This window comes from Eurosta solidaginis, chromosome 1 (genome assembly GCF_040869045.1).
Source record: "Eurosta solidaginis isolate ZX-2024a chromosome 1, ASM4086904v1, whole genome shotgun sequence".
Lineage (NCBI taxonomy): Eukaryota > Metazoa > Arthropoda > Insecta > Diptera > Tephritidae > Eurosta > Eurosta solidaginis.
Window position 1 is genome coordinate 228,497,719 of NC_090319.1, and position 19,380 is coordinate 228,517,098.

At 38.8% G+C, this 19,380-nt stretch overlaps 1 protein-coding gene across 2 annotated transcripts in view; it reads left to right on the forward strand.

Annotated features, from left to right (window-relative positions):
- Positions 1–19,380, forward strand: part of Ns1 (Nucleostemin 1) — a 607,795-nt gene that overhangs the window by 578,860 nt on the left and 9,555 nt on the right. The window contains exon 5 of one of the 2 annotated variants that reach the window (XR_010948775.1): positions 7,202–7,552. The exons of the other annotated variant lie outside the window; for it this stretch is intronic. The gene's annotated coding sequence lies outside the window, so the exon portion shown is untranslated. The remainder of the gene's footprint in view (positions 1–7,201; positions 7,553–19,380) is intronic. 2 annotated transcript variants of the gene reach the window in all.

Sequence of the window (19,380 nt, forward strand, 5' to 3'; positions counted from 1 at the left end):
TGTCACCATGCTCCCACCTTGTATCGTTCCGCCATGATTGTCTGTCTCATCCTTCATACTAATCGAGCAGTTACTTCTGTGTGAAAGCAAAAAATTGACGATTTCATTAGCAGGTGAAATGAGATCATTAAGTTTCTGTGTGAAAACAGTATTAAGCTAAGCAAAGCAAGGAGAATAAAATTCATTCGGTAACTATCCCTCAAGCAGAGCAGACTATTTTAAATCAACTCGCCTATTTATTCCCCCCCCCCCCCCCCCCCCACCCCTGCGCTTTGTGTGATTTGGCCGCCTGTAGACGATTCTTGGTTCTTTTTGGATGTTCATGCAAACGCAACAACATACATCAAACCTTAATTAGCGAAGTCTAACCAGCTTCCTACAACTGGCGCTCAACGTAAAATCAAATAAAACTAAAAAGAAAATAAATTTCAAATAAAAGACAAAAATAAATCATTAAGACGCCTGTAGACAAAAGTTTTTGGCTCTTACGGCTAGTGATTTATATATATATATATATAAAGAAGAAAAACGCTCGAATTGCGGAAATACAACTGACGCACAACAAAAACGCTCGAATTTGGTGCTATTGCGGAAATACAACTGGAAAACCGAAAAACGCTCTAATTTTTGTGCTATTGCGGCAACTGGCAAAAAGGAAAACGGCATGAAATAATATTCCGGCAAATTATTTTAAATACTTGGCATTTAGAAATTGTGTGTTATTGTTGTATGCAATTATTGGCACCGCTGACTGTGTGTACCTACGCGAATTCATCATCAATTGTTGTTGTTGTTGGTGCAATATTATGCGTACATGGTTGATACCAGACAAGGGCAGATTGCAATAAAACGAAATAAAATCTAAACGAGAGAATATTACGTTTGAATGCTGGAGAATTTTGTGTTGTGCTGAAATTATTGCCATATAACAGAATCACAAAAATTTTTATAATCATCAGTTTATGCGTGGGTTGTTGTTGGCTACCATATAAAACGATTGTTGGCCAATATTTGCGAAACTAACCATTTAGGAAGCCTAAAATTATATTCCTGTATTGAATTTTTCTGCGTTGCTGTTGTTATTGGCGGCAATTGATTCGCTGATTTTTTTTTACATGCAACCGAACTTAACTTGCTGCCATACATTGTTGCTGTTCTTCTAAAAGGTTCTACTTACCATTCGATAAACCTCTTTGCTAGCAAATTCATCTGAGTTTTTAAAGTTTTTGCGACGAATCTAGAATTTTGTCGCTTAACTCCCTGAATATCTGCGCGCATGATAAGGAAAAGTCCTAGATTAAACCCGGAAGCAGATAAGCCTAACATGGATGCTCAAAAACAAAATAATGCTACGACCTCTAATGCCAATTCAAAGGTCATTTCAATGGAAGGTGCAAGGCAAAGTGCAAACACCACGGCAAATGCGGTTCCATCAAACGCAAGCATTAGTACAGTTGGTGTACAGTCGCAAAGACTAGACGCTAGTCCAAGCACCAATCTTAATTCAGGTTAAGCCAATGTTACTTTGTCGCAAAGTCAATTTAGGTTGTTGCTAGGTAACCTTCATGAAGCTCAGGAAACCAGAACAACGTTTAACAAATGCAGCGCTCGTTTTAATGGCGGTAGAAATGTTACCAAAATTTAAGATTTTATAGCAACAATTCTGGTCTACAAACAAGCAGAAAACGTTTCGGATGAAATGGCATTATTAAGTTTACCCTTATTGCTAGAAGGCTATGCTTCCTCCTGGTGGCAAGGAGTGAAAAGCGAAGTAGCATCCTTCAATGGTGCCATTGATCTTCTGCGGAGAACGTTTTCTCCACCAAAACAGGATTGGCGAATATTCGCTGAAATAAATAGCGATAAACAAAAAACTCTTGAGCAAACTGATGATTTTATATGCAGAAAAAGACAACTTTTCTCGCAATTATCCGAAAGACTCAGAAAAAACCATGATCGATATGATCTTCTCGCAATTATTATTAAAAATTAGGGAGAAAATATTTCGTGATTCGGTGAAAATATTTCACGAGTTGCTAAAAGGGTAAGGCAAGCTGAAATGATGCTGACAGAAAGCAACGAAGTTACAAGGATAGTTCATCCGGTTGATAAGATTTCTGGTCGCTGTTCATACTGCCGAAAGAAAAAGCATACGGCTGAAACATGCTTTAAGAAAATTGAGTCGGAAAAGAAAGGTGCATGCAAGGTCAAGGAACCTACCTACAGTTGCTACGGGTGTGGAACGCCTGGGTACTATCGTGCTAATTGCCCAAAATGAAATAAATCCAATCCGTTAGACAGCCTCCGACCACTCGATTTTAATTTAGTGAAATCAACCATAATCGGAAGGAATGTACCTACAGTCAGAATTAATATTAATGGCCTAGAAGGCGAAGCCTACTTCGATACCGCCGTCCGAATAAGCGTTGCCGGTCAGCAACTGTATGAACAACTAAGACAAAAACAAGTAAAATTCCGAAAAGTGTATGCAGAAATAAGATTAGCAGATGGCATACCTCGTAAGGAGATGGTTTACTCTACTATTGTCGATATTTTGATAGGAAAACGCTTAAGGAGAATGCGCTTCATTTGTTTGTCCAATGCAAGAAATACTTGCACATTACTCGGTATTGACTTTCTTGAACAAGCCGAAATAGTAATGGATTCCCTCAAAGAACATGGCACTTTAAGGATAACCCTGGTACAATTTTTGAATTTAAGTCACAGGAAGCAAACATTGAAAATTATATTTCACTTACTGAAGCCAACGTTGAAAGTCATACCAGCACCTAGGACAAATTGTCAGATTTTTTGAATTGGTTCGAAAAATCGAATAGTGAGGGCACTGAAACATCAACTAAAAAACATATATTCGCCAACGGGTATAGAAAAGATTTTCGCGGACAGTTTACCGGCAAATTATAAATCGCCTGGAAAAAGTAACCTGTTTCCGCCTATGAAAAAAGTTAAAAGATGCAAGCAGTCTGAAGGGAGAGTAAGCTGCTCCATCAATATAAATTCACTTGATCTACATCTAAGATCCGACGAGGGTACTCGGTTAGACGAGAGTCAAAAGAACGCCTTACAACGTCTGATTATAAAGCATAAATCAGCTTTTGAACCAACTGCGAAATCGATACCGCACGTTGAACATTTCATTGACACCGGTTCACATGCCGCAATATCATCTCCACCATATCGTGTTTCACCCGCAATGAGGGCAAAGTTGAAAATAGAGCTCGATGATATGTTGGCAAACGGTATCATCCAAGAGTGCGTGTCTCCGTGGGCATCTCCAGTAGTACTTGTTCCTAAGAAGGATAACAAAGTAAGATTTTGTGTGGACTATCGTCGCTCAAATGCCGTTACCACCACTGACTCGTACCCTTTGCCAAGAATGGATTATTTGTTGCACGCTGCTAAAGCTACACCATTTATGTCAACGATGGACTTAAAATCTGGTTATTGGCAGATTAAAATGGCTAAAAGGGATAAAGTTAAAACGGCGTTTACAACGCCGTTCGGCATATTCATCTTCAATAGAATGCCATTTGGCTTAAAAAACGCGCCTGCTACTTTTCAGCGGCTAATCGACAAATTTAAAACGGGGCTCCCACAAATTTTAATTTTGGCGCATCTCGACGATATAATTATTTGTTCAAAAGATTTTCAACCTCACCTTAATGACTTGACGGAAGTATTTGAAAAGCTGGAATCTTTTGGTTTGACACTTAACAGGATAAAATGTGTTTTCTGTTGCGCTGAAGTTAAATATTTGGCCCATATTCTGACAGCCAAAAGAATAAAGATAGACAACGAAAAAACGAAAGCCATTTTGGATCGTGCTAATCCAAAGAACTTGAAACAACTAATTTCCTTTCTACAGACTTGCTCGTGGTATAGACGATTCATACCGAATTTTGCAGAAATTTCAAAGCCATTATCAAAGTTAACAAAGAAAAACGTACAGTGGCAATGAGAGCAGCAGAAAGCTTTCGATTATTTGAAAAATAGTTTAGCCTCTCCTCCAGTACTGCAACAGGTGGACGAAGACAAACCTTTCCTCCTCAAAACAGATGCAAGTAACTATGCGTTGGGAGCTGTTTTGCTCCAGGGGGAGAAGGAAAGAGAACATCCTGTTGAATACGCAAGTCGTCTACTACTTCCGGCGGAAATTAATTACTCAACAACGGAAAGAGAAGCACTTGCAGTTGTTTGGGCTATCCAAAAATTTCGGGGTTACATAGAAGGAGCGGAAATAACAGTGCTCACTGATCATCAGCCCTTAAAATGGTTGTTTAGTCTCAAAACACCCACAGGTCGACTTGCCAGATGGGCTTTTCACTTACAAACGTACAAATTGCACTTTGCGTACACGCTTGGAAAACAAAACATTGTAGCAGACATGCTGTCCCGCCCTCCCTGTTCATCAACCACCCATTCGATGGAGATTTGCGAAATTTGTGCATTTGAGGCTGATTTTCCAAGAAAAGGAGCCGAAGAGTTTAGGAAACTGTAACTTGAAGAGGAAGACATAAAAACCATTATTAATTCATTTGAAAACGACGATGAAAATATATCAAGATACGTAAACAGATGATATATAATGGTGAATGGAGTGTTTCGTCGCTTTTGTGCAGAGGAAGACTCTGAAAAACAGCAGGTTAATACGGTATCGAACGTACAATTAATCGAATAACACCGAATTATTATTGGTCTGGTATGCGAACCGAAATCGCTGAATATGTTAAGCCATGCATCGAATGTAAAAAATACAAGGCAACGAATTTAAAACCAGCTGGTCTTATGCAAACAGTCACTAGCAACAAAAGGTTTGAAATAGTTGCCATGGACCTTTTTGGTCCGTTGTCTTGCACCGTAAATGGCAATAGATGGATACTCGTGGTCGAAAATATTTGCAGTCGTTGGGTTGAACTTTTCGCCTTGAAAAATGCATCGGCAGAATCATGTGCAACAATACTATTAAACGAAGTTGTTTTGCGATACGGCTTTCCCAGACGGCTCCACGCAGATAACGGTAGTCAATTTGTTTCATGTGTTGTTTGGGTATTCAACAAACTTTCACTCCAGTCTATCACCCAGAGTCCAGTCCTGTGGAGCGAAAGAATAGAGATTTGAAAACACAACTTTCAATTTACGTGGGAAAAGACCATACGTCATGGGACGCATGTCTTGCAGCTAAGGTTTGCAATGAATACGGCAAGATGGGAAAGTACAGGTGAGACGCCTGCATATTTAACCTTTGGGCGTGAACTCCGAAATCCTCTTGTCGCTCATCATGATTTGAAGGCCATAGTGGAAGCCGAAAACTTTGTACCACAGATATCACCACACTTCTTAAAGTTAGCAGATACTCTAAAAACATCTATTGAAATACAGGAGAAACAACAAGATAAGAACAAGGCGTATGCCGATGGTAAAAGAAGGCCGCGTCCCAAATTCAATGTAGGCGATAAAGTGCTGGTTGCAACGCATTTACTGAGCAAAGCAAGTGAAGCCACCACGTCCAAGCTCGCCACACGGAGAGATGGTCCATACATTATTATGGCTCAAAAAGGATCAGCATGCTATGTAATTGCATCAGTTGACGATCCGAATATGCTCATAGCCACACACCACGCTTCAGCGCTGACACCATTTGAAGGTCAACAAGTTGAGCCAAGGTATCCACAACGTAAGAGAGGCAGACCTAAAGCTACAAAATACGCAAGTAACGAAGGACCACAACAACAACAAGAAACACAACAATAACAACACAAAACACAACCAAGCGGAACAAGAAATATACGAAAGCGAAAACGAAATTAGAGCTGATTGCATCATCGGGATGATTTCATGAGAGGGGGAGGATGTAACGAGCTGACTAATATATCTACCATTAGTGTGACTTGACTATTATTTATTGTTATTTATATACGGCTTAATATACTTAGCCACCACTGTGTTAGTACAATGTAGATTTAACGGTTATTGTTGTTTCTCTTCATTCTCAATGATACTTTAAAAATGTACCTTAAGCTAAGAAAGCAAGAAGAATACAATTCATTCGGTAACTATCGCTCAAGCAGAGCAGATTATTTTAAATCAACTCGCCTATTTATTTGCCCCCCCCCTCCCCCCCCCCCCCCCCCCCCCCTGCGCTTTGTGTGATTTGGCCGCCTGTAGACAATTCTTTGCTCTTGTTGGCTGGTCATGCAAACGCAACAACATACATCAAACCTTAATTAGCGAAGCCTAACCAGCTTCCTACAATTGTAATATGATTATTCATTTGAGGAATGAATTTCAATATTATTTTTTCAAATGAAGAATGCAAAAAGGCATAATTAGTCCGAACTAACAAAAAGGAAAGCTTTTGAATTTTGTTATACCATAAGAGGAATTTTATTATTCGACATGAGGAATGCAAAAAAGAATAATTAGTCCGGCCTAAAAAGAAAAATGTAAGGCGCTATAACCTGCGAAAGGTTTTAGACCGAGCTTCTCTCCAATTTGCGTAGTGCTCCTTTTTTAATTTTCCCTACAAATTGGCGGGATGGGACCTACCTGTGTTTATGCCGACTCCGAAAGGCATCTGCAAGGCAGATTGATTATCACTGAGAAGCTTTTTTATGGCAGAAATACACTCGGAGTGTTTGCCAAACACTGCCGAGGGACGACCCCGTTTAGAAAAGTTTTCTTCTAATTGAAAAAACTTGTCTATAAAATTTTGAGGTTGCTTTGCCCGGGGCGTGAACCCAGGATCTTCGGTGTGGTAGGCAGATCACGCTACAATCACACCACGGCGCCCGCCCGGACTAAAAAAAATGTATTCATTATTCGAAAAAAAGGAATAAAGGGTGCAATCCAAAATATTAGTCCAGGAATGGGAATGCTTGGATTGCATTCCACAACAAGTCCGCTGCTGAGCTGGGGGACGAAGCTGAATTTATAAACCATGTATATAAAACACAATTTATTAAATATCTCGGAAACAAGGAAAGAAATTTAATAGCAGCACCATTTGAAACATATTTGTTGTTTTAATGCTATTAATAAATTTGTATAAATAAATAAAACTCATTTTTTCCAAATGCAAATAATTTGTTCGACGTATTGCGCATTAAATATAATAAAACAAAAAAATTGATGTCGGTTTAGTGTTTTCTTATAATTAATATTTTATTCTCTCTTTTTGTAGGTAATCAAAGCCTGAATAAGAATTTAAAATACCAGATTAAAAGGCGGAGGAAGCAACACGTTCGCAGTGAAAAGAAAATGACGGAAATAATTGGTGTTTTAGATGGGTTCAAATTACATGGAAATCCTGGCGATAATAATGATTGCAATGCCAATGAACTATAGTAGATCGATTAATTATCAATTTAATAAATAAATGATGTTTTAAATGGATTTAACTAACAAATCAGTAAAAACAATACCATTAAGTTAAATATTGCAGCTGAAAATCTAAAAGTAGAAGCACGGCTTTCAATATCAAATTTTTTTATAAAACTATTCTTAATCAAACAGAGGTATACAAATTGAGCATGTAAGTAATAGGAAATTGATAAAAGGACGTTAAAGTAAGCATAAATATACATATGTATACTTAACCAATTCCTTATTCTGTTTCAGGACACAATAAGAAACCATAATTTGGGGTGCCTCTTCTCTACCAAATCATTGTTACCTGATGTATATTGAACGATTTTCCGTCATCCCTTGTCAAATTGGGTTTCGAGAAAAACCGGTTTCGGCGTTGTGCCACCATCAGTGGCGATTTTCGTTCTCGATATACATCATTTATCCATCCTGTCGGAAAATCAACAAAACAAAATAAGTCTGTTGTCCTTTTTTATAATGTCGTTTTCGTCTAAGTGGGATTAGTTCTACAATCCTTTTGTCACAGCCTTGAAGAAGCACTTGTTAGGTATTTTACTGTTATGACTGGCCTCCCCATTTTCGATGGCCATGCTGCCCACGGATATAATTAATGGTTTTAGCTGTTATGGTGCATGTTCACTTTAGCTGCTAAGAAGAACTAAGAACTCGTGAGACGAATCGCCTTCAAAATCATAAATAATAATAATAAAGGGAATAATGATTGGGTCTTAGAGTGGGCTTTAACCCAACACTTTCACCAAAATATTGTTCAAAAACTTCAAGGACTGCTAAAGTTATTAATTTATTATCTATATATTAATACGCTAACAAAATTTCCATACAATTAATTGACAGGCTGTTTCGCATAGTTAGTGTTCGAGCCTAATTGGCAACTTTGTACACACCTACTTTTCTCTAAAGTCATCAGCCAGCCTTGGCTGCACTGTGCTGTCAGCTGTCAGATCTACTCAATCCTTGTAAATTACTTGACGTGTTTTTTATAATCCCCATTAACCGGCAATTATAAGGATATTTTCAATCCGCAACTACTATCCACCGTTCACAAGCTGGTCCTTCGAGCCGGAGACCGCGTTATTTTCAACAAATAGCAAATAACCCACTATATTTCGCGAATTAATTAAATCAATCAGCCCAATTCTAAACGAAAATTCCGTGCGAGTTTTTTCCCTTCTCCCATTCCTCGTATTCTAAATAAAAATTCTGTGTGAGATTTTTCACTTCTCCGTTTCCTCCTATTCTGAACAACGTTCGATAAAGCGGAAACCGGTTATGGGAGGAAAGTAGGTATTATGAATTTAAGTGAGAGGGAGATTTTTCCTTCATTTTAAAAGAAATTGTTCACTTGATAAGCTGAAAGGAACGCTTCATAAAAATGTAAGTAAATTGTATTTTTTGCATTGAAAATTACTTATTGTATTAAATATGTAATAAGTACAATAATACTCTATTACTCTTGATTTCAGGTCTAAAAGTATAAATAAGCAACAGATTGAGCTGATAGTCGATTTGTTGCAAAGTCATCTGGCAATTGCGCAAGGTTGTTTTAAAGGAGGCAACGAAGCCTTACCCAGATTTTGGTGTAAAGCTGAGGAAGAGCTGAAATCAGCAGGGCCACCAGCAAAATGCATTGCAGAATGGAAAAAGGTGCTACTATTCATGAAAAAGTTGTATACATACAAGCTGACTAAAACTTCTGTGTTCTAGGTGTGGGCTGATCAAAAAAATACGTGCGTCAAAAAGCAGCAAACAACCATAAGAGTTCCAGAGGCAGAGGGCGGTAGCCCGAATACCGAATACAAGTTTTCCGCAACAGAAAGGGCAATATTTGAGTTTATCGGTATGAAGGAATCCGTGGAGGGAGTGGGAATTAAATTTGGACTGCCAGCTAGGAAGAAGATATTGCAGCAAATAGATGGAAACAGTCAAATTGAAGATGGAAGTATAGTTAGGGAAAGTGGTGTTATGGACGACATTGTCCAGGTGAATGGTGTGGGTTGGCGAACGGATTTGATGTATTGAGTGAGACTGTGGTAGATATTGATTGTGAGGTATTGCATGAGGACCCAGTTAATAGCGTTTTCGTGAATGAGAGCCCCTCAAATGCTTTGATTGAAAGGCCCACTTCCTCAAAAAGAGTGCCATCAAAGAGATCTTCCTCTGACATTCTGCAAGACGAATTGTCAATTCAACGCGAGCTCTGTGATACCATAAAAGGTGCAGTGTCAGATTCCACGGAGTAAAAAGAAAGTATTAAAAAAATATATAGGGCGATGGACAAAATATATGAAATTAATAAAAAGCATTATAAGGAAATGGCAATTTGCCACGTCCCTGTAATATATATCTTCAAATTATATTAACTGTACCATCTCACGTAGCTAAGCTTTCAAATGCAAAAAACCGTTTTAAAATCGGAGCATTCTGTGTGAAGTTATGTGCATACATGACATTTAGCGACTATATTTTATAAGATTTATAGATAGATATATATAAATTGTAAACAGATATAAGCTAGGCTTAATTAAGCACTGTTCAATATTTATATCAATGATATAACTAATTCTATAAAGTACTGTGATATTAAACTCTTCGCTGATTATACACTACTGATGCTTAGTGGAGAAAATATAACTGAAATAAATAGTAAAATGCAAAAAGATCTGAATAGTGTCTATGATTGTTTATGCGTGAACAGACTTAAACTGAATGCCAACAAAACCAAATTTATGGTCATTTCCAGACGAAATTTCCGGAATAGTGACCTGCAAAATTTAAATAGTAATCACGAACTAATCGAAAAAGTTAACACCATCAAATATTTGAGAATAAAAATAAATGATAAACTCCATTTCAATGAGCACGTTGATTACACAGTGGGAAAAATAGCTAAAAAAATATATTTACACAAAGAAACTGCAAATATTTAAATAAGAAATACAAGGTAATGGTTTATAAATCAATAACGCTACTCAACAAATTTTGATCAACTTTAGTCTCCAAGAATAAAATAGGCCTTTCCTAAAGTGAAATTTTCTCCAGATTCGAATATGACTTCGAAAATATGAAAATTCCCATTTTTGCAGAACACTACGTCATATAGGAACGGCTCAAATTTGTATTTTTTATTTTTTCGTTTTAAACTGTTGAATTATGCATTATACTAATTCCCATAAATATTGATTGCCTTCACCTCCCTTAAGTATCTTCAGTAGTTTGGCCACTATGCCAAAAACCGTTAAAAAATGTTGAAAAAAAAACGAAATTTTTTACAAAATTTCAGATTTAACCACTTTAAAATCGGAAAAATTCTATTGACGAAAAAAAAGTTAGCCCTCCTATGTTGTAGGTAATTGAATTACGAGAATTTTAAGCATACCAGTACAACAATCAGACGTGCCGTTGAGACTATAGCCCCGTTAGCTTGCAAGCGTCTATCCTACAATTTTATATAGAAACAGTTTTTATTCAAACTACGTTTTTTTTTATAACGTTTTTTTATAGACATATGTTTGCACGTTAAACTGTATTCAATTGTGTAATATGAGTATAAATCAGCACTTCAGTAAAAAACAACAACGACAACAACATTAAATACATACATATCTACATCTTAAAAAGTCAAATTGAGCGATTTTACCGTTGTGGTCAATAGTGAGGGACGTGGGTACTTTTAACTACCCGTTTATAATTTTCTGGGTTTGTCTCCCGTATTATTGTCCAGCAATAATCTCCCATCATTTCTTCATTCCAAAAACCTTGGTAAAGCTTTTCAAAAATCATGAGGTCTTGGTGAAACCTTTCAGGCTGTTCATCACTTTCAGCACCTAGGTTTGCGGGAAAATTATCCAAATGTGAATGCAAAAAATGCATTGGATATGCTTAAATAAGTTTCTTTAGTATTCTCAGAATGCGCCACTGGTATTGGCGGTAACGAATTTCCTTTATGGAGTAATGCTGCTTTTAAACTATGCTTTGAACTGTCTATAAACAAACGCCAATCATCCACTTTATTTTCTAATTTTAGTGCTTCAAATAAACCTTGAACATCATTGCAGTAGCAAATATTTTCACTTTTAGAAAAAAAAGAAGAGAAAGTTTTGTGTCAATTTGGAAATTTGGAAGTACTTGTCGAAAGGCCCAGGCTGCCCCATTGCTGCAAACGCGATCCTAGAACTTCGCTATCAAATTTCGATAATTTCAAATCTCTGGCCAAGTCATTAAGTTCCGCTTGTGAGACTCGATGTGGGACCTCTCCTTCTTGTTCACTGTCTGAATTATCTGCTTCGGAGTCACTTTCGCTTGAGGCTTCAAAACTTATAGGCGGCCTAGGTATGGGTAAGGTATGGTCATGTAGTTTTGGCTTTTTAGCTGATGCTACATTTGGATAACTTATTAATTTCCTCTTTTTTCTCGTTTTACCTTTAAGTTCTATCACGCAAAAATAGCACTGGTCGTGGTTAAAGGGTTCAGTCATTCATCATTGGAACACCAAACTTCATGTTATGACCTTTACCCGATACCCATCTCATTAAAGTTAATCTACAGGAGGCGCAAATAAAATGAGGTGTCCAAGATTTATCGAGATTTTTTACACGGAAACCAAAATAATGAAAGTATGCATCTTTGACAGAATTAGTTATTTTCCGACCTGAGTTTCCGAAAATATAATGTCCGCAAATGAAGCAAAAATCATCCGGATTATTTTTACATTTAAAATCTCTTTTGCAACAAAGCCATCTCTTTTGCTATAGTTTCAACGACACGTCCGATTGTTGTACTGGTATGCTTAAAATTTTCGTAGTTAAATTACCTACAACATAGGAGGGCTAACTTTTTTTCGTCCATAGAATTTTTCCGATTTTAAAGTGGTTAAATCTGAAATTTTGCAAAAAATTTATTTTTTTTTTCAAAATTTTTTCAATGTTTTTTGGCATAGTGGCCAAACTACTGAAGATACTGAAAGGAGGTGAAGGCAAGAAATGTTTATGGGAATTAGTATAATGTATAATTCAACAGTTTAAAACGAAAAAATGAAAACTACAAATTTTTGCCCTACATATATGAAGTAGTGTTCTGCAAAAATGGGAATTTTCATATCTCGGAAACTAGATCTGCCACAGGAAAATGGAAGTTATATTCGGAATGAGGAGAAAATTTTCCTTTAGGAAAGGCCTATTTTATTTATTTACTGTCCGACTATATTTTTCATATTGCTAGATAGTCAGATATACAAGCTCCGAAAGCAACAGAGCCGGGCTATGAGATTCATTCTCAAAAACGCTATGACATACTATCAGAGACATGCCCTCTGCTCTAAATTGGCTAAACATTAGGCAGTAACATTTTTATTTTACTATGAAATTTATTAAGAACATAATAGACGGTAATTTGCCTGCGTACTTAAAGAGTAACATCAAATATGTAAAAGATATGCATTCTGTAAATACTCGAAGCAAAAATAACTTCAACCTACCTGTTTATAAAACCGAATCAGGCAAATGTAACTTGAATTATAAGGGATTATTACTAGTGACAAAAATTTTTCACTAAGTGTTTGATAACCGATCGAAATATCTAGCCATTATTATTATTTAAAACAATTGTTTTTTTATAAGTCGCTTGTTTCATCAACAATTAACGACAATGTGTTTGCCAACACTTTTCCGTTTAATGCCTCGCCTAAATTATCTCCTAGGTGAAATGTCATTGTTCTGGTACATTTTATTGACTAAGCAATTTTTTGTGGTAAGAACTCCTTTGAAGTAAATTCAAAATTATATGGGGGTTTACGAATGTGTGACGAATTTTTTGGACAATATTTTAAATTTTTACCTGAGTGAAAAAGAAAGAAAAGTACCAAAATCGTGGCTATTACCTAAAAAGGATCAAAATTGAAGAAAAGGGACCAGCGGACCAAATGGGGTTGGAAGGAACCATTTTTGTGGCAACCCCGCATATATGGTCACTTATCATGTGCTAAGTTCACGCCCACCCCTGTATATGAGCGTTGATTTAAACACATTCTCAGATAAGTATATACACATGTGCATAGTTGCTACACTCATTATAAAAAATAACGGCCCTCTATCGTTTCAAGTCTAGCTAATTTTGTTATATCCAAAATTGATATATCCGCTATTTTGGATTAAGTTATGGCTAATCAAAGTTTATCGTATTGTTAGCTTTATTTTAGTAATATCGGTTTCCTATCATCGCCACTGTGTGAGTGTTCTTCGTCCTACACTTTTAGCCTAAGCGTAAATAAGAATTTTTGTGTTTCATTAATTTCTTTTAAACGACTCAGAATTTTTGTTTTCCGCCTTCGGATTATTCATACTGGTCAAACCGAGTCTTTTAAGATGCGTATTAGCAGTCGACCGCTGTTATAGACTTTTACAATATATACATGTAATATATACATGTATATATTGTAACGAATATTAGCAGCACTAAGGGATACTATCATCTCTAATCCGATGCTAAGCAGTGACTTGTATGCACATCAATAATTCAATCATTATGTCTACACATATGTACATACACGCAGCGGAGAAGCAACGCACAAACTCATGCAGATATCTTATCTGAGATGCTGAGGTGGAAGTGTCGCTCACAAATACACGCGCATATGAGAGCTATACACGTGCATATGTAGTTATAATTATATAGCAGTAACTAAGTAAATTCTGGAAGAGCCTAGAAGTATGCAAACGAGAAATCACAGAGTATAAAAGGCCGCAACAGTGGAGGCACGACAATCAGTTTTGATTTAAGACGCTATCTGGCGAGCAATAGTAGTGTCATTGTGAAGAACTTTAATACAGGCCATTTTGCATTATTGAATATTGGAGTTATTTATTCAACAGTTTAGTGATTCGGACGTTAGCAGAAGGGCAAATGAGAGGATTTGCAGTAAATTCCTTACAATTGGTGTCAGAAGAGGAATTGTTGAATAAATTCCGAAGACTTCGAATACAACTTGGACATGGCAAAGTGGAGTGAATTGAAGATCCAGCAGCTGAAGAAGGACTTTGAGAGCCGTGGATTGAATAGAAGCGGCATTAAACTCGAACTTCAAGCACGACTACGAGAGGCAATGGAAGCAGAAGGAATTAACGTGGAAGAGTATGTCTTTCATCTCGATGTCGACGAGACAACAACAAAAATTGAAGAGAAAATCGCAGATAGTTACGAGCACAGACTTGAACACGATTTTGGCTGCAATATCTGCTCAATCAGTGTCATCTCAACTGCCAGAACAGAAGACATATATGGCATCACAATAGGAATCGCAGGAGAACCGTATAACATCCAAGATGGAAGCACAGGAGACACGCATAACAGAAATGTCATCACAAATATCCACAAATATGTCAGCACAGCTCGAAGAACAGAAGGCATATATGGCATCCCAACTGGAATCACAGGAGGCACGTATTTCAGAAATGACGTCGTAAGTGTCACCTCAATTGGAAGACCAAAAGACATACATGGCATCTCAATTGGAAGCGCAAGAGGCGACACATATATCTGAAATGTCGGCAAAAATTTTGGAACAGGTATCATCAAAACTGGAAGCGAAGAATGCAAAAATGGCTCAATTTCAGGCAGAAGTAGATGATTTAAAAGGTCATATGGAGCAGTTACAACTAAATCGCCCAGCTGTTTCAGCAAGCAATCGAAAGGCAAAAACACCATTCTTTGACGGTTCTGTTCCTTTCCAGGTCTTTAAGCTACAGTTTGAGAAGACCGCAGCAGTGAACAACTGGAATGCTGAAGATAAAGTTCCAGCTCTATTCGTAGCATTGAAGGGGCCAGCAGCCGAAATCCTACAGACGATTCCCGAAGGAGAGCGGAACAACTGAAGCATTGATGGCCGCTGTCGAGAGACGTTATGGAAGCGAGCATAGAAAACAGATATACCAAATTGAGTTGCAAAATCATTACCAAAAAGCTAATGAGACTTTGCAAGAGTTTGCTTCGGATATTGAAAAGTTGGCTCATTTGGCAAATGCAGACGCACCCGTGGAGTACACCGAGAGGGTAAAAATTCAGAGTTTTATAAATGGCATACGGGAAGTAAAAACGAACCGAGCTACATATGCGAACCCAAAGCCAACATTTGCTGAAACGGTATCCCATGCACTGACCCAGGAAACTGCCTCACTTTTGAGTAAGTCAGCGTACAAAGCTCATCGTGTGGAAGTGGAAAGACCAAATTGGGTAGACACAACTTTGGAACACTGAAGGGATCACATCAGAAAAATGCCGGAGTTATGAAATGTTTCAAGTGCGGCAACCCAGGTCACATTGCACGACATTGCAGCACCGGTCCCAATAGTTCCAACAATGTGGGTGGCCGTAAACGCAGAGCTGAAGGGGATGAGTAAATCACCAAATCTACTCAATCGTTAAACTAAAGCGAGTCAGCCGCAAGGGGCGACAGCTGGCTCCCGCAATAGAATGCCCCATAATCTCTATCTCGCAAATTGAAAGAAGGTCAAGCAATCTTACTGTCGGAGGACACGTGGATGGAAAGGCACGTTTACTGACTGTAGAAACGGGTGCATCTCATTCCATCATTCGATCAGATTTAGTCAACAAGAAGATAAGACCATTTCTGGGAGCAAGATTACGTACAGCCACGGGAGAAGACACGCAGGTAATTGGAGAAGTAGCATGTGAAGTAGCAATTGGGAACGTCACGGTACAACACAATTTTATAGTTGCAGAGATTGTTGACGAAATCATAATTGGAGTGGACTTCTTAATCGACCAAGGCATCAAGATCGATATGCAAAGCAAGACGATGCGATATAAGAACATGGATGTGCCACTTAATTTCGGCTACGAGAAAGACTACAGCAGCAAACGAGTGCTGGTGGAAGAGAGTCAGCAAATACCACCAAAATCAGAGCAGTCATCTGGGCAAAGGTTGTGGGACAAACAAAGTGTGAGCTGTCGAAGCAGCAAACAAATCAACACCGAACGTACTTGTAGGAAAAACTCTGGCTATAACAAAACAAGATGGACGTATCCCATTAAGAGTACTCAATGAGTTCAAGTCACCACTCAGACGGACCAGAGCAGCTATTTTGGGAAGATGCCAAGAGGCTGAAGTAATAATCAATTGTGAACAGCTCCAGGAAGAGGTTTCAACTAGCAATATTGATCTTTCAGATGACATCATCGCATAGACGGAGGGACTAGAGGAAGACTATCACAGTACGGCAATACAACTGCTAAAGTACGCGAACATATTGGACCAAGATGGCTCCAAACCAGGCCGCACCAACGTTGTGAAACACAAATTGACACTGAAGATGCGAGGCCGATCCGTCAAGCTCCACGTAGTGTTCCACTGGCGAAACGGGAAGTTGTGAGTCAAATCATACAAGAAATGAGCGGCAGCGGCGTCATCGAACCATCAGCTAGTCCATGGAGCTCACCGGTAGTACTTGTAAAGAAAAAGGATGGAAAAATGAGGTTTTGCGTGGACTACCGGAAGTTGAATGACGTTACGAAAAAGGATAGCTACCCATTGCCAAGAATTGACGACACTCTGGACTCGCTCTCTGGTACGAAATGGTTTCCCACACTGGACTTAAAAAGCGGCTACTGGCAAGTGAAAGTGAAGGAGGAAGGCAAAGAGAAAACAGCCTTCAGTGTCGGTGATGGTCTTTGGCAATTTACAGTAATGCCTTTTGGACTATGTAATGCACCAGCTACTTTTGAAAGACTCATGGATCAGGTACTCAAAGGACTACATTGGAAAACATGCTTAGTGTACCTAGACGACATCATCGTATTGGGAAAGAACATCTGAAGAACTTGGAGGAGGTTTTCCAAAGAATAGCTGGTGCTGGTCTGAATCTTAGTCCCAAAAAGTGTTCTCTGTTTAAGGAGCAAGTTAGTTACGTGGGTCATAAGGTAACGACGGAGGGCATCTGCACCACGAATGAAAAGATAGAAGCAGTGAAGGATTGGCCAAGTCCACGGAATCTGCATGAATTGAGAAGTTACCTTGGGCTGTGCACATATTACCGGCGATTTGTACCAAATTTTGCTAGCGTAGCCCATAGCCTCCACGAGCTAACAAGAAAAAATAAAGCTTTTGAATGGAATAAGGAGCAAGAAGTGGCTTTCCAAACATTGAAGGAGCGTTTTTGCACTGCCCCAATGTTGGCATATCCGATTCCAGGAGCAACATTTATTCTAGATACAGATGCGAGTGGATATGCTATAGGAGGCGTTTTATCACAACTGGTCGATGGACAGGAGAAGGTAGTCGCATATTACATCCGTTCGATTGGAAATCCAGAGAGGAACTATTGCGTTACACGGAGAGAGCTGTTAGTATTGGTAGAGTGCATTAACCATTTTCACAAATACCTCTACGGCCGGCGATTCCGCGTCAGGACAGATCACGCAGCGTTGAAATGGCTTCTGCAGTTCCGTAATCCGGAAGGAAAAATGGCACGGTAGATCGAGCGACTACGGAGCTATGACTTTTCCATTGAGCATCGAACAGGTAGTACCCATGGAAATGCTGATGCAATGTCACGAAGACCATGTAGTCTGGAATGCAAAGGCCGAGGCTACAGAAGACATTATAGATGTCCGGCTAATGACTATAACATGTACGGATGAATGGGACAAGGAACAACTAAGAAAGTGTCAGCTAGAAGATACAGATCTGTCACATGTTATGCAAGGGCTCGAACGAAACGAAAAACCAAGCAGAGAGGAGATGTCAGCAGAGAGTCCCATTGCAAAGTCATATTGTGCACAGTGGAACAGTTTGGAATTGATATCCGGTTGCTTGCAACGAGTATGGGAGAGTGAGGATGGTCAATGCAAGAAGAAACTGATAGTTGTTCCCAGAAAGAGGATTCCTGACGTGCTCAGCGAGCTGCATAATGGTCCAAGTGGAGATCATCTTGGAATAACGAAGACGCTCAAGAAAATTAAGCAGATATTCTATTGGGTTGGTTGCCGTCAGTCGGTCACCGAGCGGATTGCCAACTGCGAGGTTTGCAACAGAGCGAAAGGTCCCAAAACACGAAGTCATGGCCAGATGAAGCAGTATATTTCAGGTGCACCATTTGAAAGGATCGGCATGGATGTCGCAGGTCCATTTCCTACTAGCAACCGCGGACACAAATACGTACTGGTGGTTATGGATTATTTCAGTAAATGGCCAGAGGTATACCCAATCCCAAACCAAGAAGCGGAAACAGTAGCAGAAGTGGTTACAAACGATTGGGTTGCAAGGTATGGTGTACCAATGGAGTTACATTCTGACCAAGGCAGGAATTTTGAATCAGCTGTGTTCCAAGAAATGTGGAAGAAGTTGGGCATTCGAAAAACACGGACAACTGCATTGCATCCTCAGTCCGATGGTATGGTGGAACGTTTCAATAGAACATTGGAGGAGCATTTAAGGAAAGTAGTAGACAAGTACCATAAGTAGTGGGATACACACATATCATTATTCTTGATGGCTCACCGATCGGCAGTGCATGAGACAACGGGCCAAACTCCCGCTAAGGTAATTTTTGGCAATGACTTTCGATTGCCAGCTGATTTGAAGTATGGAATAGATGCCGATGCGGAGAGAAATGTCAAGAAATCCGCTGGTGTCTTGGAAGAAGAGCTGAGAGAGGTACACGATCTGGTAAGGCAACGGGCAAAGATTTTGAGTGACAAGATGAAAGCCAGATACGATAAAGCAATTAATTCGGAAGGGTTTCAGGAAGGAGTTTTGGTGCTGTTATACAACCCACAACGAAAAAAGGTTTGTCCCCGAAATTGCAGTGTAATTGGGAAGGCCCATACAAAGTTGTAAAACGGATCAACGATATAATGTACCGCATACAAACCATTGGCAAACCACGAACCAAAATGAAAGTGGTTCATTTGGAAAGGCTGGCAACGTTTAGATCGAGAGATTTGTCTGATCGGGACGATCAG